General features: G+C 42.1%; 1 protein-coding gene across 1 annotated transcript in view; it reads left to right on the forward strand.

The window, feature by feature from the left end:
• nr5a2 (nuclear receptor subfamily 5, group A, member 2) overlaps nt 1–7889 on the forward strand; it is a 69340-nt gene that overhangs the window by 17076 nt on the left and 44375 nt on the right. The gene's annotated exons all lie outside the window — the stretch shown is intronic.

Here is a 7889-nt window from a genome sequence, read left to right on the forward strand (position 1 = left end):
CATCATCTGTTCAATCCTTTATCTTCAACAGACCTTTAATCATCCTTTTTATGCACTGTCAACACAAATGCAGAGTGCACAGGGCTGTGGGGGATAAGAGGGGGTCTGCTTGTAGCCTCCACCGGTGTCTGTCCCACTGCCTGATCAGAATTCAGCAGCCAACCATATTTATTTGTGTGGCACATTTTGGTTATGGGTTGTGAAAACTTTGACTATGAGCTTCAGGCGCTTTTCATACTAACAGGGTCCTAGTCCGAGGGTTTTATGTGAACTGAATACTGCCCATCTAATGTTGAAATATTTCACAGAGCTAACTGGGCACACACTGTGATGATATGAGAAATTGCCCACTAGCATACCGGTCAAAGAAAATCCAGAGAGCTTACCATTTCACAATAACAATAAATCATCTGTATTTAATTTCAATTTAATTAAGATCCTTTTTAACATTTAGTTAGATATTCTTTTAAAGCATCTTCACTAGATATGTAATCCGCCAAATCTCTTAAAACAACAACATTGGAGCCTGGTAAACACTGTGTCACCGTTTATCACAGTCAATCCCAACTGGCCAATAGTAACCGTCCACCAATGCCTCAGTGTAAAAATATGATAATTCCCACTTATTCATCGCAGAGCCCAAGGGAGAGTTTCTGGTGTGTGTTTGTGCACTTGCAGCTTTATTTGCTCTAAATGAAGGTTAATATTCGGAATGACATGAAAGGTGTGTGATTAGCCTATGCATTACCTGTTTTTCTTTCCGTTGTCTGACTCCTTTGTCTGTTTGTTTCACACCGCATCGCCAAAGGCTCAGCTGCATATTCATGGTCCCAAGCCTGTTGCAAAATTCCCTCCAAATATTTAATATTATTTTGTTCTCAAAGGGGGGAAAATAACAAATGAAATAAATGTAATATTAAAAACTGTGCCAATTACAACGTAGACAAGAGTCCTTGAAAAACACATGTTGACATTTAACACGCGCCGTGTCCCCACTATTGACATTTTCGAGATCTGAATTTGCATTCAGCTGGGGTGAGCACTACACCCTCATACACACACACACGGGCTCATCATAGGGTGTGGCCGCAGCTCATAATGGTGTGTGGTTTGCCCATTAACTTTGAATGATCATTTTTGCTGCACTGTGAAGCCTCTCTATTTCTCACACCCTCGTCCTAATTCAATTATCTCACACCCTTGTGTTTGTCACTGCCTGATTTTCTGCTGAATGAACTGCCATTATGTTTGGCTAATGACTATCCATATTAGCGCAGCTTAATAGTAATTGAGCCGGGTGCCTGTTACAAAGGTAGAGAATGACCTGGGCTTAGTGCAGGAGAAACCTCTTCCTGCACACCCCACACACTCCACCCCCCACCCTCACCCCTCTAAATAAAACCTCTCCTGCTCCTGTTGCACAGCCCCGTTGGTTTAGGTGAGGTGGGGGCATATTTCACTTAAGTGAGGGAGATAATTGAACTGAACCCCACCCCCACCCCCCCTTGCTTGTTTAAAGAGCCATCTTTAGCACAAGGGGGACTGAAAAACATAATGTGCTAGCTGTGGCTGTGACAGTTTTTCCCACACAATCCACAGTTTTCTCTTCCTAGCATGTTTCTCATTAGCAATGACCAGGAAGACTGCTGAGCAAAGCTTAGTGTTAGTAATAGTGACAATAAGCAAACCATGAGCTAGCCAAACTGATCAGCTCTCTCCATCATCTGATGCTTTAGAGGCTGATTTTTGTTTGTGTGTGCGCTGTGTAGTGTGTCTGTGTGTGTGTGTGTGTAAATGTTGTGTGTGTAAAACCCACCCATGACCTCTGCCCCCTCCACTTTATCTACCTGCGAATGTGCCCTCTTTTGTCTATGCAGGTGTGTGTGTGTGTGTGTGTGTGTGAGTGTGTGTGAGTGTGTGTGTGTGTGTGTGTGTGTGTGTTTACGTGTGTATCTGTTCATACATCCTAACAGGCTTAGTGCTGCTCAAGCATAAAAACATTGCCAATGTTTGGGGATTAATATCCACAGATGAAAAAATGTATACCCTTCTCATATTGTAAGGGGTTTCACATAAAATACCAACTACAAACAGTGTAAGTGTGTGTGTGTGTCCCACTGTTTTAACTAACGATTGCTAGTTTGATTAAAGATATCATGTTCAAAATCAGTCTGACCTCTGGCCTCTCCTGTTAATATAGATCTGACTGTTAGATTTCGAGGTCCAGCCTGGGACCAGAAAGACAGGAAGCAGAGTAGAATTAAAAGTTTGTCACAGGAGTAGGAAGCTATAAATACGCTTACATCTCTCACATATACACACATGTACCCCACATTAAGACACAGACACCGCTCACACATAACGCACAGTCCCTCTCACTATTATTAGCTCTGTAAGAACAAAAGAATTTCTCTGGTAATAGAGCCAAGCTGGGAGTGTGTGTGAGTGTGTGTGTGTGTGTGTGTGTGTGTGTGTGTATGTGTGTGTGTGTGTGTGTGTGTGTGTGTGCTAGGCGTCTGCCAAAAAAAGTGTTTAAAGATTTAGTTTCCATAAGTTGGCTTCGGTCACGGGACTCATAAATATTTAGCCATTACGAGGACCTTCTAAAGAGCACACTCCCCATTCTTCTCCAATGCAGCACGTTGGCTCTCTCTTTCTGGGAATGAGGCATGACGTGAGGGACGTTTATTTCTAACACCTTGGATCCGAGAAGCTGGGACGGGGCTCTTCCCGCCAGCGCACTTCAGTTTTGATTGGTTTAACACATCGACAATTAGAGAGAAGCAGATCTGGTGCGCTGGTTTTGAAATCAATGAAAATGTGGCATGATGAGGGAAGGTTTTGGCAGGGTTTGAGGGGCATGATCGCTTGTGGTTGTTTTATAAAATTTGAAGTGAGTTGAAGACAGGTGCATGTGTGTGTGTGTTCATGTATAGGTTTATGTCTGTTAGAAATGGTTACACATAAGCATTTATTTCGTTTTTTAAAAAAAATCCGTGTGTGATCAGTCTATTCTGCTTTTAAAATGAGTTTCTATACCAGACTGTGAGCGTGTGTTTTCCAGTATATACATGCTGTTTAAGATTTCAGTCAGTTTCCAAATGTATGTTTTGATTTTTTATTCAGTTAAAAGATTAGATTGTTGTTCTTGTGTAGAGTAAGTTTAATGAGCCTTTGCTGTACTTTACTGTAACTATTTTTCGTATAAATTTTGTTAAAGGGTTTTTGTTAAATTTATTTAAGAAATATACTTTTGTCATTGGGGAAATGGCAACTCTATAAATCATTGCTGAAACCCATTTCCTTGCAGGTAGCTGTTGCAGGAAATGATGCACACTGTGTATTTTAAAGTTACATTGTGCAGATGCATATATTTCAGCATGTGTACAAGTTCTGTTTTTGGAAATATGCTGCCATAGCTATTTCTTTGTTTTAGAGTTTGTATAATATGTACAAATGTATTTTAGAGCTTATTCTACTTGTGTGTTCATGGGCAATTCATAAGCATATGCCAGTGTTGTATTGTGTGGTGTATGGAAAGGGAAGGGAAACACATGTGTTTGTCTCTCACTGACATTTGCTAGCGCGGGGCTGGTACGTTGCCACTCCTCCCCTCCCTTGTCCTCTGCTGTCCTGCCATGAACCCATCCACCCGTCCTGGTGCCAGCCACCAACCAGACAGCTTTGCAAGTGTTAAAGGACAAATCCACTAAAAATGCTTTAACATTCTTTAAAGACAGCTATAGGGGATATTTAGACCTGAATTCAGATAATGGTTTCTCTATTGACAACAGGCTCAGCAAACCAGAATTCAATGCTGCTGCCCCATGGATGCAGTGTTTTCAGTTATTGTTAGGCAACCTTGTGTGTGAAATGTTGGAATTATATGACTGACGCAGCAATTGATTTTGCATCGTAGTTTGGTTTTGTTTGTAACTGACTGACTAGGTTTTGTGACAAGACAGAATTGTAACTAAGGACACACCATGGCTTCAAATACAAAATATTGTGAATACATTTTGTGCAGACAATATGTAAAAAAAGATTAGAGGGGATAAAATATTTAAACATAGACATGTTTTGAAAAAACATGACCGAATACAAAAGTAAACAAAAAATGTGAAACAAGAAAAAAATGATAAAAATACATTTAACTGCCCATGTAGTAAATAAAATCACGAGAAGCAAGAGTTTATGAAGGTTCGGATTGCACACAAATAACCTTAACTATGAAGATTATAAAAGGATCATGAAAATATTAATTAATGAATTAATTATGTCATGCTTTCTTTGTGAAAACTGTAAACACAGGCCTCTTGAAAACACTTCTTCTAAAGTTCCTGTTTGTGTTGCTGAACATGAGGGTGGACATTGCTTGACTATGAGATTGTGTGCATGTGTGTGTGTGTGAGAGTGTGACTCATACTGTAGCTGGTCCAGTGCTACCCTCTCCTCCATTGTTTCAGTGTTGGGATGGCTGGCCTGACTCCCACCACAAACACAATGGGGAAGGAGAATTTAGCAGGGCGATCGGGACTATTGATGATTCATATGTTTATATCTCACCTTCCCAATTCTACTCCCTTTACACCACAGCCAACCCACCCCCACCCCCCTTCCTCTCCATACCCTTTAATAAAAAAGGATGTGTGTCTGGTGTTGGGAGAGCGAGCACCTTTGTGTGCCTTGTCAACACACAACAGACAGCGGCCAATAAAGAAACATAAAACACTATGCCAGAAAAGACTTTGAAGTCATCTACTGTATTGAGGCTGCTACAGTTCAGCTATACTACTGGAAAGGGAAAATATAAGTTTAAATTAGTTACACTTTTCAATGACCTGTGTATTCCGAGAGTTATTTTCTGATAAATGCTAAATTTTTTGCTGTATGCGCATTTAACTTTACACTTTTTCTTCCATGTACTACTTCAGGCACTTCAGGTTATTTACTACATTTCCTACAATGCCTTTCAACAACATTCAGGAAGCAGATATGATCTTGTTGGATTCAATCAAACACGGGCATGAAGGACAAGGACGGCATTTTATTGTTGTTAAATTTCAACTCATGCCAAAGTACAAAACAGGAACAACGTCTGCAAGCTGTAACTCTGTGGCGGGGACACTAGAGTAGAATAGATACTAAGAATCAACCTGCTGCCCCAAAAATGACTCCATAAATGAGCCTCAGCAGATCTGCATCACAACATTTCAAAGAGGCCTGAAGCAGTCATGAAGGCAAAGAATCATCCTCTTCTCGCTCTCGAGTTTTTATTTAGAGATTTCTAAATGTGAACAGCAGCAACGACACAACCGAATGTGACTCACAACCAGAGGTTGTTGCATTCTGAGGCTGACGTGTCCATTTTTGAGAGGATATTATTGTTTCAAATCTGTCTTGAGTAAAATGCTGTGTAACTTTATACATATATTTAGTCCGTCCACCTGATAAAAGTGGAGCAGGGAGGAAAATACCCGTGACACTTTGAAATGTGGTTTCGCTGTTTATTTTAGTCATCTAGGGACAGTTTTTTGGGGGGATCCAGACAGGTTTTTCTGCCTCTCTGTCTCTATCCCTTTTTTTCAGTTTTGTCTCTCTGCATGTAGCGGGAATGGCAAAAGCAGAACTGAGGGCCATTAAGTTGAGGAGGAACTGTATTAGAAGTCTTGTTCCCTGGGAAAGCTCCCAGCTGAGATGGGACAGCCATATTGGATAAACAGATGGCCGGGAAGAGGAAAGGACAGGCGAGGAGAGGTGAAACAAAGAGGGGAGATGAGAGAAGAGACGAGTAGAGGAGGAATGTGGAGAGAGCTGAGGAGAGGGAAGGAAAGGACGGGGAATAACAAAGACGAAGAGGTAAAGGAGAAAAAAATAAAAGGTGATTGAGTGAGAAAGGAGGAGAAGAGAGGGGAGTTTTTTGGTAATAAAAGAAAAATTCCATTATTCAAATTTAAAAAAAAGGAATTATTTTAGGCATAATTTTAATGTAAATTATATTTTTTAATACATTTTCAAAATATAACCAAAAACTAACAGTGTACGAGAGCAACTGCTATTGTGTTGTTATAGAAATGAAGGTAATAAGACAATGTGTTGAAGTGTTCAGAAAAGATTCATTTTGCTCAGTTGAGCTCTTAAAAAAACCTTCAAACTTAAATCTCAACTTAAAAACTCACAAATTTCTGAGATATCTGCTACAGCCTAAAAACTGAAATGAGCATTTTAAGCAGTAGAATTATTTACACCCCTGACTGTTTGCTGCCAAGTTTATTCGACTCCTCTAAGCGGCTGCACGTCAGTCAATCACGCGGTATGACAGATCCCTGGGGTGGGGCAGGAGGGGGGCTGATGTTCACATCTCACACCTGAATATTCTTCACTTATAGATTTACCTGAGTGAATAATGTAAGGTGCTGTGATGCGCCCCACTCTGCCCCGCTGCATAATTTCACCCCCTCCTCACCTCCCCTCCATCTACATCCATAAATATTACATGAATTTTCTTTTGGTGAAATTATCCTTACACCACCCACCCGCCCAGTTCAGACTGGAGGGTCTTTTTCTACAGTCTTAGTTATCCTCCTCGTACACACACACACACACACACACACACACACACACACACCTTTTTTTCCATGACCTATCCAGGAGCAGTTTAATTTTCAAGGTGCAACCAAGTGTGTGTGTGCATGTTTCTGTGTGTGTGTGTGTGTGTGTGTGTGTGTGTGTGTGTGTGTGTGTGTGTGTGTTGGGAAGGGAGGGGGGTGTATTACCGCTGCCCTGCTTGACCGGTGATTGCACCTTTTCTTTTTTCTTCACACCCCATAACTAAGTGGAAATTAATAAGCCGTTTTAGGCGTGATCCGTGAACCCTGGGAAGTGGTATATCTCTACAACCCTCCACACACACACACACACACACACACACACACACACACACACACACACACACAGATACAGAGCCTCAAGCAGCAATGTCTGTCTTGTCAGAGGTCAACGGTCCCCCCTCCCGGCACCCCAATTCTGACAAACTGCGGGCGTGATGGGGTTGGCGGCCGCACGCAGTTGGCAAAGATTTGTAACTGTGTCCCTGGTCCATTGCATTTGAATTATTCTGCAGGATGTGATGCACCCTCCAACACATGCACACACACACACACAAACACACACACACACACACACACACACACACACACACACACACACACACACACCATACCATGCTTGCTTTACATTAGTGGGAAGAAAAAAGGTGTAGGGACGGATGGAGAGGGAAAGAGGGATGTAGGGAAGGACACGTGGAGTTTAAATGAGTTACAGAGGGAGAAAGAGAGAGAAGAGCAAAGACTGTGACAGGAGATTGAAAATGAGCAGCAGAGAGAGAGAGAGAGAGAGAGAGAGAGAGAGAAAGAAAGAAAGACAGAGTGAATGATTTGGAATGAGAAAAGACTTGGTGACCATGAGAGAAAGAGAGGACAGACATCAGAGATGGAGGTAGAGTTAGAGTGAGATATCGGAAACAAAGATGGAGAGAGAGAAAAAAAAAAGTTGACTCTGAGAGATGAAGAGAGATAGAAAGAGACGGGGAGAGAGAGAGAGAGAGAGTGAGAAGGAGATAATGAAGGACAGCCAGAGGAGGACAGAAAGACGGAAATGAGCAAGAAAAGAAGGTTGGGGGGGGGTTAAATGGGAAGATGAACAAGGGGCTGCGAGAGGCAGCAACCAAGGGCAAGAGGAGGAGGAGGAGAGGAGCATGGTGAAGGACAACAGGGGAGGGTGAAAAGAGGACCGGTAGGTTGGCGGGGTGGGGGGTGGGGGGTGCAAGGGGGGAACAGGTGGAAGGTTAATGGGCCTGGAGCGGATCCACCAGACGCTCTTGGGCTTGA

This window comes from Seriola lalandi, unplaced genomic scaffold (assembly GCF_002814215.2).
Source record: "Seriola lalandi dorsalis isolate HSWRI2012SDOR001 ecotype SW California unplaced genomic scaffold, Sedor1 jcf7180002054829, whole genome shotgun sequence".
NCBI classification, from domain to species: domain Eukaryota; kingdom Metazoa; phylum Chordata; class Actinopteri; order Carangiformes; family Carangidae; genus Seriola; species Seriola lalandi.